Source organism: Scyliorhinus torazame, chromosome 5, assembly GCF_047496885.1.
Source record: "Scyliorhinus torazame isolate Kashiwa2021f chromosome 5, sScyTor2.1, whole genome shotgun sequence".
Lineage (NCBI taxonomy): Eukaryota > Metazoa > Chordata > Chondrichthyes > Carcharhiniformes > Scyliorhinidae > Scyliorhinus > Scyliorhinus torazame.
The window spans coordinates 77,389,074-77,402,253 of NC_092711.1; the positions used below are offsets into that span (position 1 = coordinate 77,389,074).

The following is a 13,180-nucleotide window of genomic DNA, read 5'->3' on the forward strand; positions in this document are numbered from 1 at the left end:
GTTAATAATTTTACTGTACGCTAGTTTCTGTTGCGAGTTCTTGAATGAAGGGGAAAGATCCCAGATGGTGTTTGAAACAGGGACATTGCAACCCCAAAAATCAGGGAGGTATCCAGAACATTACAGTTCCGTCTGTTATTGGGTTGTTAATTTCACCAGAAACAAACCAAATATTATCAGACTAACAATCCTGGATGTGTGTAACAGCAACAATAACAACATAATCCAATCCCTGCAGTTACTTGTGAACTCTCTGGTGTGCCCGCAGATTGGATGACCGAGTGAATCCCTTCCGACACACAGAGCGGGTGAACGGCCTCTCCCCAGTGTCAACACGCTCGTGTACGTTGAGATCAGATGAAGATCTGAAACTCTTTCCACAGGAGGTGCAGCTGAACGGCTTCTCCTCAGTGTGAACTCGCCGGTGTGACCAAAGGCCGGATGACTGAGTGAATCTCTTTCCACAGACGGGGCAGATGAATGGTCTCTCCCCAGTGTGAACATGTTGGTGTGCAGTGAGGTCGAAAGACTGCCTGAATCTCTTTCCACAGTGATTGCAGCCGAACGGCCTCTCTTCAGTGTGAATTCGCTGGTGTAACACGAGGCTGGCTGACTGCGTGAATTCCTTTCCATTCACAGAGGAGGTGAATGGTCTCTCCTCAGTGTGAATTCTCTAGTGTGTCAGCAGGGCCGATAATTGAGTAAATCCCTTCCCACAGACAGAGCAGCTGAATGGCCTCTCCCCAGTGTGCTCTCGCTGATGTAATGAAAGGCCAGACGACTGAGTGAATCCTTTCCCACATACGGAGCAGATGAATGTCTTCTCCCAGTGTGAGTGCGTTGGTGAATCAGCAGGGTGGAGGACAGTGCGAATCTCTTCCCACACACGTAGCAGTTGAATGGTCTCTCCCCAGTGTGAATTCGCTGGTCTGCAGTGAGGGTGGATGACTGCTTGAACATCTTTTCACAATGAGTGCATCTGGACGGTCTCTCCTCAGTGTGAATTCGCTGGTGTGACACAAGGCTCTCTGCCTTTGTAAATCCTTTCCCACACACAGAGCAGACAAACGGCTTCTCCCCAGTGTGACTGCGTTGATGGATTTCCAGCAGCATGGTTAATAGAATCCTTTACCACAATCTTCACATTTTCACAATCTTTCTGTGATGGTGGTCCTAGTGAGACTGCGTCGATGGATTTCCAGCCGGGATGGATAATTGAATCTCTTGCCGCGATCATCAGATTTCCACAGTTTCTCCATGGAGCTGGTGTCCTTGTGACTCTCCAGGTTGGACAATCATTGAAGCCTCGTCCATACAACACGTGTATGGTTTCTCCTCACTGTGAATGGTGTGATGTTTTTTCAGGCTGTGTAACTGGTTAAAGTTCTTTCCACAGTCATTTCACTGGAACACTCTCACTCGGATGTGTGTGTGGGTCTCGGTGTTTTTACAGTCACACTGATGTTTGAAATCTTCTCCCACAGACAGAACTGAGAAACATTTCTCCTGCCACATTCAAAGGTCGATGATATTCAGGTCCTGAAGAATGTATCTGATTTTGACGTGATGTTTGATTTGATTTTCTGTCTGTAAATCCTCACCTAATCTCCTGGAAAATGATTTGAAAACAGTGCTGACTGTGAGTACAGGATAGAAATTGAGAACAGACAATTCTAGTTTCTGTGTAATATCCTTTTCCCAACCTGTCAATCCCAGTCTTTGTCTCTCAGAGTGTGAACCCTGTCCAAGATGGCAGCGGCTGGTTGCCTGGGTAACCCGGGCCACCGGGGCGGAAACCCCGTCTCCCTGATCCGCCCCGACTCCCACTCGCAAGTTGGCGGCCTGTGAGCCCGCTCCCTCCGGGCCTGTCACTGTGGGCTAAACAGGCCTCTTATTCGGGGCCTCAGGCCTACCCCAGAAGTTGATAAAGTTCCCAGTGCAGCCACGGTTTCCATTCCTACACTGTGCCCAAAATCTCCTCCTGAACCATCCGCTCCTCCTCACTCTCTCACCATGACTGACACTGAGCATGCTCAGAGCACACACCCACACTGCACCTGCGCACTGACCTCCTGCACTCATTGATAGGGAACTTTCTGCAGCGCCGGGGATTCAGGGTGACTCAGCCGCCATAGAAAGCAATTAGTAAACAGGAAGATTCTTTTTCCCAGTCAGCAAAACAGAAGATCCACGGATAAGCAAGATGCTGGGCATGAAGCACAATGAGAGGTTCGGTTACTTTATTTAATACAGAAGCACATTATTCTGATAAGATATCACTTAGACATAGGCAGCACGCAGGCTGATCTCCAGTATGTACAGTATTTACAACACCTGGGACACGGTAAATCATCTCATGAAACCAGTGATAGATTTGTTTTCTGTTCATAATTGTGACTGGGTCACACTTACGATTCATGCAAAATGCAACTCCCCAGGATCATTGACCAATTCCCTCCAGATTTGTTTTCGCTCCAAGAATCTTGACATTTGCCTTAGTCTTTATCCAGCCATGTATGTTCAGCTCACACTGCCCGACAACCAGCCTCTCCTGCACTGGGGCACAGGGTTTCCATTATATCGAGAGGGAGCAATCTGCCTCTCCTGCATTGGTGCACTGCATTTCCCTTATATCACAGTGACATAGGAAGGTGACAGCACAGAGTGAAGGGACTCGACAAATTGTATCTGTGCCAACTTTCTGCAACAGTCACAATCCCCTGTCATTGGCCCTGAACTCTGCAGATGTTTTTCTCCTCAAAAGATACGAACAGATGAGCAAGGAGCTGGAGTTGGCTATTCAGCCCAGTCTGCGCCGCCATTTAATAAGGTCATGGCTGATCTGATAGTCACAGATAGTTGTCCAATTATTTTCACGGCATCAACTGAATCTGCCTCCACCACATTTTCGAGCAGTGCATTCATGATCCCACATGCAGCACAGAATGTTTTTCTTCTCATCAGCATTGCTTCTTTTTCTAATCACTTTAAATGAATGCCCTGTGTTTATAATCTTGCCCGAAATATGACTTACTAGGACAAACGTCTATTGCAGATCCTTAGGTTTTTCAAAAAATATTTTTTATTCTCCTTTTTCATTTTCTCCCAAATTTGCACCCACCAACAATAAACAATAAGCAGTAACGAAGATAATGTTGATCCCCAAATCAACAACTACAATCCCATCCTCCCACCAACCCACATACCGTCCCGTCCCCCCCCCCCCCCCCCCCCCCCCCCAATACAGAACAAAGAAAAGTACAGCACAGGAACAGACCCTTCGGCCCTCCAAGCCCGTGCCGACTATGCTGCCCGTCTAAACTAAAATCTTCTACACTTCCGGGGTCCGTATCCCTCTATTCCCATCCTATTCATGTATTTGTCAAGATGCCCCTTTAACGTCACTATCGCCCCTGCTTCCACCACCTCCTCTGGCAGCGAGTTCCAGGCACCCACTACCCTCTGTGTAAAGAACTTGCCTATATGTCTCCTCTAAACCTTGCCCCTCGCAACTTAAACCTATGTCCCCTCGTAATTGACCCCTCTACCCTGGGAAAAAGTCTCTGACTATCCACTCTGTCTATGCCCCTCATAATTTTGTAGCCCTCTATCAATGTTCGATGTTATCCAATTCTTGAAAGTGCATAATGAATAACGCCCATGAATTGTTGAACCCCTCCATCCTTCCCCTCAGTTCAAACTTAACCTTCTCAAGAGTCAAGAATTCCAACAGGTTCCCCCCACCACGCCAGGGCACAGGGTGGAGAGGTGATCTGCCTTCGGGCGATCAGCGAGACGAAGGCTACAACAGCTGCCTGCGCACCTGTTTCCAACCCCGGCTGGTCCAACACCCCGAATATGGCCTCCCGAGGGCCCACCTCCAGTTTCACATGCACCACTTTAGAGATTACCCTAAAAACCTCCTTCCAATAATCCTGCAGCTTTGGACAGGACCAAAACATATGAACGTGATTTGCGCCCCCACCCACACACCACCTCGGGGCACAAGAGATTCAATCCTTTTGCTTTTTCAAAGCTTTTCTCTTGCTCAGTGCAAACATTCCCATTGCATTTTTCTCCTTGTAACCTGTCTTAGATTCCTCTTCATCTCCCCATCAAGCTCAGGGGAATTAGCATCATCTGTAATAGCAGGTTGTAATTATTCAAGGCTGGTTCCCTGTATTGCAAACAATCTCACGCTGATCACTGGACGGTTAAAACACTGGATGGTTAAAGCTGCTCACAGTCCCGCAGGGATAGGTTTACTTGAATTTCGGCAAAACTGTGGACCTAACCACAGTAATAGTCAAGTTGGTTAGTGTGAGGAAAAATTTCCATCTGATTGGACTGGAAGTGTCTGCAAGTGTGTGGGTGCTTCTGTGTGTCTGTGAGTGTGTGGGTGCTTCTGTGTGTGGGTGCTTGTGTGTATAAGTGTGATGGGAAACCTGCAAACTACATAATTGCAGTTGGATCAAACCTAGGACCTCGACGCCGTGAGGCAGCAGTGCTAACCACTGCACCACCGTGCTACCTTTGAATGGTAACAGTATTAACCTCCTCCCTGTCCTGTTCTCGTTATTGTAATGGGGAACAATACTTGTTTTAATGGTGCCATTTCCTGTCTGCCAGTTATTCCTTGATAATAATAATCTATTGTCAGAAGTATGAAGTTACTGCGAAAAGCTCCAAGTCGACACATTCAGGCGCCTGTTCGGGTAAGCTGGTACGGAAATTGAACACACACTGCTGGCCTTATTCTGCATGACAAACCAGCTGTCTAGCCCACTGAGCTAAACCAGCCCTTTAAGTCAGTCTTTGAATTGTTTGTAGATTGAACCATCTTGTTGCCACATTTCAGCAACAAATGTTGAAATGTTTGCTCCACACCCACAGGGTTTCACCTGTCTAAAGCCACAGAAAGGTCCCGTTTCCTCCTGGGGTTTGAGACAAATCAGGGTAGCACAGTGATTTGAGACAAAAGGCGGCACGGTAGCACAGTGGTTAGCACTGTTACTTCACAGCACCAGGGTCGAGATTAGGTCACTGTCTGTGCACACTCTGCACGTTCTCCCTGTGTCTGCGTGGGTTTCCTCCAGGTGCTCCGGTTCTCTCCCACAAGTCCTGAAAGACATGCTCATGAGGTGAATTGGACATGCTGAATTCTCCCTCTGTGAACCTGAAGAGGTGCCGGAATGTGGAGACTAGCGGCTTTTCACAGTAACTTTGTCGTAGTGTTAATGTCAGCCTACTTGTGACAATAAACATTATTCAAAAAATCAGCTTTCAAAATGATTCAAACTTTCAGCCAATGAGGGACATCTGGGCTCAGCCCCGCCTCTCATTCATACGGATTGGTTGGAGGACCAGCCGTTCCAGTTTGGTCCTCCAGCCCGCAACTCTTCCTATTGGTCCATACCTGCCGTCAATCAGTCCCCAGGCATTATGAGCCGGAGCAAACCCTTCACAATCATTGTTAGCTCTCTGGTTTGCAGCTGTGGGGCTTCTCCCTCCCTCCCGGGAACAGGCCCAGGTTAACGGGCACCATCCTGCTTCAGACACTGGAGGATGGTTCACATCAGAGGATGGGAGGGGGGATAATAAATAAGAGCTGACACTTTGCACTCAAATCAATGAGGACTCTGATCTCTGGAAAGGAAGGAAACCCTGGGAGGTAGGCGGGGAGGATTCACAAATATCCGCTGGAGGCCCCAAACCCCCAATAAGACCCATTGATTTTATTGTCAGTCTGCAGATGGGGGCTGGAGAACTGAACCCAGGCAGAGGAGAGGGAGGGAGAAAACTGGGAGTGGAGGAAAGAAATGGTGCAGATGGTGAGATGGGTTTGGTTCTCATCACAGAAAGAAAGGAGAGTGTGTGAGATGAGAATTTACAGCTTTGGGTAATTGGAAGGAAACATTGAAAGTGGAATTGACTGACCCGAATTTTGTACAAGGTATTCAAGAGGAAAATTTGCAGATGACAAACTCAAACCAAACATCACATTGAGAGGTAACAGTTATTCGATTCATTAGGACTGGAAAAACATTGGCCTCTGAATGTGGAAGGAGCAATGTTAAGTCTATTCTGCCCATGGGAAAAGATTTCAAATATTATTGTGACTGGAAACGTGCCGATACACACACCCAAGTGAGAGTGTTCCAGTGAACTGACTGTGAAAAGAGCTTCACCCAGTTACACAGCCGGCAGAAAGATCACACATAGGGTAAGTCAGTGGGAAATATTTGGCAGATAAAGTATAATTTTTGAAAAAAAGTGAAGTTGTCCCCTGTGTTGGGAAGAATAATAATTTAAATAGAGATTGCAGAATACCACAGTGGAGAAGAATCTGTGTGTCCTTGTACACGAACCACAAGTGTATTTATTACCTCACACTTCTCCAGATTGATCTCCATTTGCTTCTTTGCTGTCCAGCTGATCAGTCTATCGATATCTTCCTGTAGTCTACAACTTTATTTCTCACTGTCAACCACAACACTGCAAATGTCTCAACCATGTCCCGATGTTAAAGTCTAAATCATTCATATAGAACACACAAAGCATAGAATCTTGTCCTGAACAATCCAGAACTCCGCTGGAAACAGTCTTCCAGTCACAAAAATACCACTGGACCATTCCCCTTTGCATACGGTGGCACAATGATTAGCACTGCAGCCTCACGGTGTTGAAGTCCCAGGTTCGATCCCGGCTCTGGGTCACTCTCCGTGTGGAGTTTGCACATTTTCCCCGTGTTTGCGTGGGTTTCGCCCCCACAACCCAAAGATGCACAGTCTAGGTGTATTGGCCACACTAAATTGTCCCTGAATTGTAAAAAAATGAATTGGGTACTCTAAATTTATATAAAAAAAGAATAAAACAAATAAAGATACATCAGATACTCACCAATCAGTTTTTTCCATTATCCTGAAGTGACCTTATTTTTATTGGGAGTTAACTGAAGTGTGTTCCTAACCCCTCATTATCTAAATTTCCATTTCCCACTTTTCTGTCCATCTAACCCAGTCCATGGCTTTCTCCCTCATTGTCTAAAACACATGAGCAACTTTTGTATAATCCTGGTGCATACATTTCAGTCTAAATCATTGATATATACCGGAAAACTGTGGAGCCCCACTGGAAACAGACGTCCAGGCATCATTCAGTCTTGGATGTAACTAACAGCAGCAACAACAGCTGAATCCAAACCCTGCTGTTGCCTGTGAACTTGCTGATGTCTGTGCAGGTTGTTTGACTGAGTGAATCTCCTCTCCCGCAGGGAGCAGTTACACAGCCTCTCCCCAGTACCGCTCCCACGTGTGGGCCACACGGTAACACAGTGGTTAGCACTGTTGCTTCAAGGCTCCAGGGTCCCAGGTTGGATTCCCGGCTTAGGTCACTGTCTGTACGGAGTCTGCACATTGTCCCAGTGTCTGTGTGGGGTTTCCTCCGGGTGCTCCGATTTCCACAGTCCAAAAATGTGTAGATTAGGTGGATTGGCCATGCTAAATTGCCCGTAAGTGTCCAAAAAGGTTAGATGGGGTTATGGGTTAGGTTGGAGGTATGGGTTTAAGTAAGGTACTCTTTGCAAGGGCCGGTGCACTCAATGGGCCAAATGCCCTCTTTCTGCACTGTAAATTCTATGATTCGGTTTCAGTGTGAACTCGCTGGTGTTTCTGCAGATTCGGTTTACTTTTAAATCTCTTTTCACAGTCAGAACATTTAAAAGGTTTCTGATCAGTGTGAACAAGTTGGTGTGAAGTCAGGTGGGATGACAGAGTGAACTTCTTGTCACACACGGGGCAAGTGTACGGTCTCTGCCCAGTGTGAGCTCGCTGGTGTTGCAGAAGCTGGAAAGAACAAGTGAATCCCTTCCCACACACGGAGCAGGTGAACGGCCTCTCCCCAGTGTGAGTGCGTTGATGTTTCAGTAAATCCTTTCTGCTTTTAAAGTTCTTCTCACAGTCAGCACATTTAAACGGTCTCTGGTCAGAGTGAACCTGATGGTGAGTCCGAAGATTTGATAAAGAATTAAATCCTTTCCCACACACGGAGCAGGTGAATGGCCTCTCCCCAGTGTGAGTGCTTTGGTGTTTCAGTAAATCCTTTCTGCTTTTAAAGCTCTTCTCACAGTCAGCACATTTAAAAGGTCTCTGATCAGTATGAACAAGTTGGTGTTTCAGGAGATTGGGTGACTGAGTGAATCCCTTCCCACATGGAGCAGATGAATGGCCTGTCCCCAGTGTGAGTGCGTTGGTGTGTCAGTAAACCATTTCTTCTTTTAAAGCTCTTCTCACAGTCAGCACATTTAAACGGTCTCTGGTCAGTATGAACATGCCGGTGTGTGTCGAGGTTGGATAATTTAGTGAATTCCTTCCCACACACGGAGCAGGTTAATGGCCTTTCCCCAGTGTGAATACGTCGGTGAGTTTCCAATTCAGATGGGTAATTGAATCCCATTCCACAGTACCCACATTTCCACGGTTTCTCCATGGTTATTGACAGGTTATCAGGTGTAGGTGGGATGCAGATTTGCGGTCACTATCAGATCAGCCGTGATGTTATTAAATGGTGGAACAGGCTCACGGGGCTGAATGTCCCATTGCTGCTTCTTGACTCCTTTGGTGCGAATGTCCTTGTCTCTCCAACTTGGATCATCAGTTGAAGCCTGAGTACGGTGTCTCCCTGATGTAAATGCTGCAATTTAATTTCATGCTGTATGATTGGTTAAACCTCAGTTCCAGCTAACTGTGGAAAATTACTCAGATGTCTGTGTCTCGGTGCTTTTCCAATCACAGTGATTTTTGAATATTTTCCACAAAGACAAAACAGACAAACATTTCTCCTTCCACGTTGAAAGGCCGGTCCTGATGAATCAAGTGACTGTGTCAGATCTTGACATGATGTTTGCATCTGCAAATATTCTGTAAAAGGAGATTATGTTGAATTACTGTGAATATATAAGACACAAACAGGCCATTCTGTCACAGATTCTGCTGCTGTCCATACCCGGCACACATCTCCGACTGTCACACCTATCAAATCTCAGCCTTTCAGCTGATTTTCGGTTCCATTTTCTCTCATGTGCTTGTCCAGTTTCCTTTTGAAAACATCTCAGCACTTTCCTCAACTCCTTTCCATGGTAATGAGTTGCACATTCTAAACAAGTGAGTGAATAAATTATTTTGTATTGCCTCATTGGATTTATTCGTAACTATCTTGTATTCATGACTCGTTGTTTGTTGATGGTCCCTGGGTTTGGACTCTCTCACATCGCCCTTCTCCAAACTACTGATAATGTTAAATATTTATATTAGGTCACTGCTGAATTCCTTATTTTCGATAGAAAAAAGGCCCCACTCCATTTAATCTTTCCTGAGAGCTGTAATATCATGTTTCAAAATTCATCACTGTCAATGCAGGATAGAAACCGCAAAGAGACAAACCTTTCTGTTGGATTGAGTTTGTTCTGTGTAAATTCTCCACTTCTAACCCCCTGTAAAAGGAGTTTACAAAAACCATCAGTCAGTCCAGGATAGAAATTCTGAAAGAGATAATTCTAGTTTCTCTGGCATATTTTTCCCTCTCCTGTTCCCCCAAAACTGTAAATCCCCGTCCCACACACTCTCCCTCCTCCCTGGGCATTTATTTTCTCCACTCCATTTTCTCCCTTCCTCTCCTCTGCCTGGGTTCAGTTCGCCAGCTCCTGTCTGCAGACTGACAATAAAATCAATGTGTTGTATTGGACGTTTGGGGCCTCCAGTGGGTGTTTGTGAATCCTCCCCGCCCACCTGCCAGGGCTTCCTTCCTTGCCAGAGATCAGAGTTCTCATTGATTTGAGTGCAAAGTGGAAGCTCTTATTTCTTGTCCCCCTCCTCTGATGTGAACCATCCTCCAGTGGCTGAAACAGGATGGTTCCCGTTAACCTGGGCCTGTTCTCGGGAGGGAGGGAGAAGCCCCGCAGCTGCAAACCAGGGAGCTGACAATGATTGTGAAGCCATGATGTGGAGATGCCGGCGTTGGACTGGGGTGAGTACAGTAAAAGGTCTCACAACACCAGGTTAAAGTCCAACGGGTTTGTTTCAAATCACTAGTTTTCAGAGCACTGCTCCTTCCTCAGGTGAATAACCAGGTGTCATTCACCTGAGGAAGGAGCAGTGCTCTGAAAACTAGTGATTTGAAACAAACCCGTTGGACTTTAACCTGGTGTAAGATTTCTTGCAATGATTGTGAAGGGTTTGCTCCAGCTCCCAATGCCCGGGGACAGATTGACGGCAGGTTCGGACCAATGGGAAGAGCTGGAGGACCAACCGAGTGCGGCTTGTCCTCCAACCAATCAGAGTGAATGGGAGGTGGAGCAAAGCCGGGTTCTCGCTCACTGCGCATGCGCACGGGCGCATATTTCGTCCACCCGGGCCTGTCTGCGGGAAAAGCCCGAGCAGCTTTCGCCGGTTCAACTGCTGTATCCAAGTTTCGCATTCGGGGCTTGGGGCCTGCGCAGGGTGTTTATGAAGCCTCCCGACCCATCCGCCGGCTCCATCCCTCCCTCATGCCTCACCGCGCGGGATATGACCGACTGAGCATTTCCACCGGACCGCCGGAAACCTGAGTTGTCATCGGCACTGCGCATGCTCCAACTCACGTGGGAGACCGTGGTTGAGCCCCGCCCCTCATGCGCTCCGATTGCTTGGAGGACCAGCTGCTCCGCTCGGTCCTCCAGACCTGCCCCTCTCGTCCTATTGGTCCAGAGCTGCCGTCAATCATCCACTGGGCATTGTGAGCCGGAGCATGCGCAGTGCCGATGCTGGACTCGGCCGGGCGGTTTCACTGAAACCCGGTGGAGGCTCCAAACCCCAATAAGAAGTTTCCGGGCCCGGGTTTGCATCGAGCGGGGGGACAGCTGCGGCCTGCTCCCAGTGACAGGCCTGAGTTAACGGCCGCCGTCTTTACAGAGGCTGCAAACCCGCAGGGGGCAAAACAACATTGATAGAGTTTGTTGTGAAACCAATGGGATATTGTAAAACAGGAGGTCAGGGTTACAGTCAACAACAACAACTTCTATTTATATAACACCTTTAACATCATAAATCATCCCAGTCAACCTCACAGGAACATTATAAAACAAAGTGAGACACCCAGACACAACAGGAGATATTAGGGCAGGTGACCAAAAACTTGGTCAAAGAGATGAGTTTTAAAGAGTCTCAAAGGAGGTGAGTGAGGTGGAGATGGGGAGGTTTAGGGAGGGAATTCAATGCTTGGGGCCAAGGGAACTTCAAACCATGGTGGAGTAATTAGAGTTGGGAGTGTACAAGAGTCCAGGATCAGAACTGTACAGATATCTCAGGGGGTTGTGGGGCTGGAGGAGATGACAAGACACAGGGAGAGATGAGGCCATGGAGGGATTTGAAAACAGGCTGAGAATTGACTGGGAGCGAATGCAAATCTCGGAGCACAGGGATCATAGGGGAAAGGAACTTGCTGTGTATTAAGACATGGGTAGCAGACTTTTGGATGGCTTTAGGTTTACAGAGGTAGAATGTGGGAGAGCAGCCAGGTGTGAAATGGAATTGTTGAATCGGGACGTGACAAAGGCATGACCGAGGTTTCAGCCCCAGGCGCACAGACACAGGAGAGAGGCCGGATAATGTAACGTAAGTGGAAACAGGCAGTCTTAATGATAGCACAGACATGAGTCCAAAGATGTGCAGGTTAGGTGGATTGGCCAAGTTCGGCACGTACGGGCACGGCCTCAACCGAGACCTTGGATTCATGTTGCATTACATTCACCCCCCACCATCTGGCCTGGGCTTGCAAAATCCTACCAACTGTGCTGGCTTGAGACAATTAACATCTCTTTAACCTGTGATTATCCCTCTCCAGTGACACAGTCTGGACCTGTAAAGATTCAATTACCTGCAAAGACTCGCATTCAAAGTACCATCTTGCATCAGTGACTTTGTCTAGAGATGTGGTTGTGGAACTCACCTCCTTATTCACCTGAGGAAGGAGCTGCGCTCCGAAAGCTAGTGATTCGACACAAACCTGTTGGACTTTAACCTGGTGTTGCAAGACTTCTTACTGTGCCCACCCCAGCCCAGTGCCGGCATCTCCACATCTAGACTAGTGAAACAGAGAACCAGTCTGAAGCTCTGGGGAACGGGGTTCCACACGGCAGATCAACTCAGCAACTCAATTCAAGGGCAATTCAGGATGGGTGTAAATGAATAATGAAAATGTCAATCATGTAACTTTTCCACACACGGAAATGAATGGGGTTTGATAATGTTTCTGTGCGGTTTTAAACCGAGGGCCTTTAAGCAAACATGATAATCACTACACCACAGAAACAGGGAACAGCGCTTAGTGCACTGACCGAGAATAGTAAACAGTGCATCCTTATTGCACTGAAGAACCTTCTATTGTGGGAGTACAATTTGACTGAAAATTAGGCACTTGGCGGAGAAATTAGAATCATAAAATGGCACAGCACATTAGAAAACCATTCACAACTAACATGTGTGAACTCTGACTGCGATTCCTGCCAGTCTCCATCACAGTATTTTGCAGGGTATCATTTGGAACTTTGCGGGTGTAAGATAATGCAATCGCTTAACTATTGAACAATAAATAACAATGATACAACTTATCTGCAAATTTAGATGAGTAACATCAGTAATGTTTTGAATAATAATAATATGGGACATTTGGTGTGTGAGGGGAACGTGATAACCAGTACACTGAAAAAACAGCTGATTGGCAATGAGCCCATTGGACTGGAGTTTGGAAAATATGTTGTGTTATCTGTAAAAATGATAAAAGTCGAATAAAAATATAGATTGAAAAAGAGCAAATCAATTAGTCTCAATGTCCTTCTCTCTGTGATCTTGAAATTTCTCTATTCCGATTATTCTTCCAATTTGCTTTTGTAAAAGGAGTTTCTGCAGAATTCTTGCTCAGTTTGATTTAATGAGAACGTTCCCCTGCTCCAATGACCAGAAGATTTGGACACGAAGATGGTGTAGTTTACGATATAAACATTATGTAATCATGCAATTGGTTTCATATTGAATTTACAAAAGTGTATTTTTTTGCTGAAGCATCTTGTCATTATTTCTGAGTTGATAACAGAATCTAATTACATTTGATCTACATCCTGTTTACAGAGTCTGTCTATTAGTAAAGC

General features: G+C 46.5%; 2 long non-coding RNA genes across 2 annotated transcripts; one reads left to right on the plus strand and one right to left on the minus strand.

The window, feature by feature from the left end:
- Positions 1-3,243: 3,243 nt before the first annotated feature.
- Positions 3,244-10,610, minus strand: LOC140421457 (uncharacterized). The gene is made up of 4 exons (XR_011946791.1): positions 10,553-10,610; positions 9,441-9,490; positions 6,901-8,918; positions 3,244-6,818 (listed from the first exon to the last, which is right to left on the minus strand). It is a non-coding gene; the product is annotated as an uncharacterized lncRNA (long non-coding RNA).
- On the plus strand, positions 10,413-12,852 carry LOC140421461 (uncharacterized). The gene is made up of 2 exons (XR_011946795.1): positions 10,413-11,207; positions 11,878-12,852. It is a non-coding gene; the product is annotated as an uncharacterized lncRNA (long non-coding RNA).
- The last annotated feature ends 328 nt before the right edge of the window (positions 12,853-13,180 follow it).